Genomic DNA, 4157 nt, shown 5'->3' on the forward strand with positions numbered 1-4157 from the left:
TTCATAAATTCTGGATATAAGTCCCTTATCTGATATGTTATTACCGAATACTTTTTCCCAGTCAGTGGCTTCCCTTTTTACCCTATTGGAGAAGTTTTTGGATGCGTGTAGGGATTTGAGTCTTAGAAGATCCCATTCATCTACGTTATCTTCTCCTGGTTGTAGGTTTTGCAGAGTGCATACTTGTTATCCCAACTCACAAGCAGTGTTGGTCCAGAAATTCACAGTAGAAGTACAGTGAAGTTAATATTTCTCACACTCCCCATCTATAATTCTTGACCCCCATCTGTTGGTGAGCATGTTTAATGCTGTGCACATCAGTTATTGTTGTGTATCATCAAGTCAGATCCAACTCATAGCTGACCCTCCGGTGGGTTCTCAGAGGCTATAAACTCCACAAGAGAAGACTATTCATCTTTCTCCCATGGAACAACTGGTGGATTTGAACTGTGTACCTTTGGCAGCACAACTCCTTGCCACTAAGCCATCAGAAGTAATATACCACAAAGAAAGTTTTGGGGTTTTTTTTTCTTGGTTTCTGCTTATTTAAACATTACCCAAAATAACAGGCACACAAGTTGAGTCTACTGCAACACATAGTGACCCTAAGAACAACAGATTTGAACCTGGCCCTATCCCATATGCTGCACCATCCTGTGATAGCTGATATTGTTGTAGTCATTTAGTCACTGGGTAATCCATCTGAGGGTCTTCCTCCCTTTCTCTGACCATCCACCTTTCCCAGAATAATGTTCTTTTCCAAGGACTGACCCCTTCTGAGAACATGACTAAGTTGTGATATAAAATTTCACCTCTAAGGACCACATTGATTACATTTCCTCCAAGAGAGATTTGTTTGTTCTTTTGATGGTCCATTCAACACTCTGCCAAAATCACAATTCAAAACACATGTTAAGAAGGGGGAAGGGAAAAGGTAATATGCAATAAGAGTATGATCAGCCCAATACCATCAAATAAAGAGAAAACACAGAGAGGTGGACAGGAAACACTGTCACTAGCAGATATACATACAGACAGGCAACACTAATCAATCAGGATAGGTGAAAAGGACTACATCCATGACAAAGCATAGGTCTGACAGATGATACTGCTAAATTCATGTTGTTGTCGGTATCGTAGAGTCAGAATCGACCCATAACTGACCCTCTGGCAGGTTTTCAGATACAGTAATCACATGGGAGGAGATTGGCCATCTTTCTCCAAAGTGGACCAACCTGGTGGCCTCAAACTGCATGCCTTTGGGACTGCTGTTGCAGCTTCTTGCCACTAGGGCACCAGAGGTCTCTATAGTCATATTAGTATATGTTGTAAATACTTCCATAAATATCATCACCCGATTTCCAGTAAGTCACAACTAACTCAGAACTGACCCTCTAGTGGATTTTCAAAGGGTGTAAATCACACAGGAGTAAATTGCCTGTCTTTCTCCCATCAACCAGCTGACAGATTTGGACTACTTGCTTTTGGGTTGACAGTACAACTCCTTACTCAGTAAGCCATCACAATTCCCTCCTACTGTATATAGCAGAACGTAAAAGGTGCAAAGTTTTGTAAACTTCTTAGTCATAAGCAAACACCTTTATAAAATTTGTTGCTGGTTCTGGGGACTTGGAATTATTACCTTAGAGGACACAAAGGTCAATTGGCATAACATTGTCCACCAAGATGATGTTCTATATTCTGCTTTGGAAAGCAGCAATCGATCTTAAAAGTTTATGGGAAGTCATCTGAGGTGCAACCATTGAGCTCTTCCTGTCCAGAACAAAGAAGTAAAGCAAAGATGTGCTGAAATCGTTAGTCCAAAGAGCTCAAAACTCAAAGTCATTGCTGTTGAGTCACAACCAACTCATAACTGACCTTCCAGTAGCTTTTGAGAGGTTATAGATCACACCAGAGGAGATTACTCATCTTTCTCCCACAGACCAACTGGTGATTTCAAAATGCCTGATTTTGGACTGACAGCACAACTCCTTACCCACTAGGCAACCAGAACTCCTCAGTCCAAAGGACTAATGGATCATAAAAACCTCAACTTCCAGAATCTCGAGAACGGAAGAATCAGATGGTGCCCACCCTTTGTACAACAGCTCTATCTTGAGCAAACCTCATTGTCTCTGACACACCCACCCCCACCACCCCATGCACTCAGTCAATCCATCTCATGCAGGGTCTTCCTCTCTTGCACTGTCTCTCTACCCTTCCAAGCATGATGTCCCTCTTTAAGGACTGGTCCCTCCTTGCAATGTGACTCAAGTATATCTGATGAAGCTTCAAAATGTTTGCCTCCAAGGAGCAGTCTGGTTTCACACTCTCCAGCAAGAACGTGTTTGTTCTCCTAGCAATCCATGGTATATTCAACACTCTTCTCTAGCACCACAACTCAAAGGCGTTGATTCTTCTTCAGTCATTCTTAGTAATGCCTAAGCTCTATGATGATGCATAGCAAGTAATTGCAAAGACCACGGCCTGGATCAGGCACACACCTTAGTCTCCAGGCTGACATTGTTGCTCTTTAGTACTCTGGAGAGGTCCCTGACAACAGAATTTCCTAATTCAATTCATATTTTGATATCCTGGCTGCAGAATAGTGTTGACTGTGGTGGAGCCAAGCAAGCTGAAAAAGCCAACAATTGCAATCTCTTCATCATCCACAATTATGCTACCAATTGGCCCAGTGGTGAGAAACTTTGTTTTCGTTTTCTTTTTTTTTTTTTGATAAATTATTCTTCATTTTATTTAAAGTTTGGTGGTGTTTGGTTTTGAGTTTGTTGTTTTTTTGTGTGTTTTTTTTTTTTACAAAAAAAGGATCCACTGGTACTATAAAATTCCAAGTCGTCATTTATCTTTTATTTGGTTCTTAATAAACAAAGATGTTGCTTAATGTGTCCTGTTCTTTATTTACTCTCTTGTTCATTTCCCAGGTCTCTTACTTGATCCTCTCTTTGCAGGCCTCCTAGGACCTTTGGCATGCGCTGTCTTGGCCCCGAAGCTGGACACATCATCATGGCTCTCTCGAGTATTCCACTTGGAGCCTTTCTTCTTTCCACCAAAATCGAACTTCTGGTTTTTATAGTGTCGTTTGGCACTGGGCCCCTTTTTCATCTGCTGGCCTTTAGCTTTTTCCTTTGCGCCTCGAGCAGTGGGTTTCTGATTTCCCTCAAGAAAATCCAGTTTATCAGAGAAGCCTTTCTGATACTTTTTAATGGCGTTCATCATATGTGCTTTCTTCCGCTGCCTCTTCTGAAGAACCTCTGTTTGTACCTTCTTTCCGTATTTCCTTAGTGCTCGTAGTTGTTTAACTTTTTCAGATTTTCCCATGGCGGCCTATTTAGCCTGCAGCTTCTGTCGAATTTCTGCTTTTGCTGGTCAGACTTCGCTTTCTCTGCAAAATGATCAGTAGGTCGCTTTGTTGGGGCTTTGAGCTGCTGGAGGCGGGGTAACACTGCAAGTACTGCAGCCTGGGCCTGACGGTAGAAGTACATCTCTCGCTGGAAATCATCTTCTGTGTTAAAAGCTTTCTAATCCTTGTTTTGAGGTTTGGTTGAGTTCCATTATTGATTTCTGGCACCGGACCCAGGGTCATATCAAGCCTTTCAACATATTCCAGATCTCGCTTGAATTCTCGGACCCAAGGTCACAACAAGCCTTTCAACCCAGTCCAGATGTTGCTTGAATTCTGTCAAGCACTGCTTCAGGCCAGTCACGTCGTTACCTGCCTTCTTTGGCACCTCCAGCACGCCTCGCGAAAATGCATCCTGAAACACTCTGTCTGTGACAAAAGAATCTTCAGAATCAGAATCCGAACCGGAAACCGGTGGAGTGTTCATCTTGTTGCACGAAGGCACTCCCCAAATCTACACAATGCCACGTGGAACACAATCTCTTCACCACCATCCACTCACTGCCCGGCCTGAACTTTGTGATCTGAACTTTCCCTTCCAGCTGTAGGCCCACACTTCTGGTTTGTCGTTGCTACGGGAACCGCTGAGCCCTGTGGAAGTGTGTGAGGTGTTTGGGATCCCTAGAGGAAACAGAAGATTTTTTTTTAAACAGAAGACTTTTACCAACTTTAATAGTCGGAGATCAATCGAAAATGCAATCATGATGCATTGATAATAATGAGTGACTGGAATGCA

General features: G+C 42.6%; 1 pseudogene; it reads right to left on the minus strand.

The window, feature by feature from the left end:
- Nucleotides 1-2898: 2898 nt before the first annotated feature.
- On the minus strand, nucleotides 2899-3854 carry LOC102860444 (annotated as a pseudogene).
- Nucleotides 3855-4157: the final 303 nt, after the last annotated feature.

The sequence above is a fragment of the Elephantulus edwardii genome, unplaced genomic scaffold, assembly GCF_000299155.1.
Source record: "Elephantulus edwardii isolate Elephantulus edwardi_28Jun2011 unplaced genomic scaffold, EleEdw1.0 scaffold00020, whole genome shotgun sequence".
Taxonomy (NCBI): domain Eukaryota; kingdom Metazoa; phylum Chordata; class Mammalia; order Macroscelidea; family Macroscelididae; genus Elephantulus; species Elephantulus edwardii.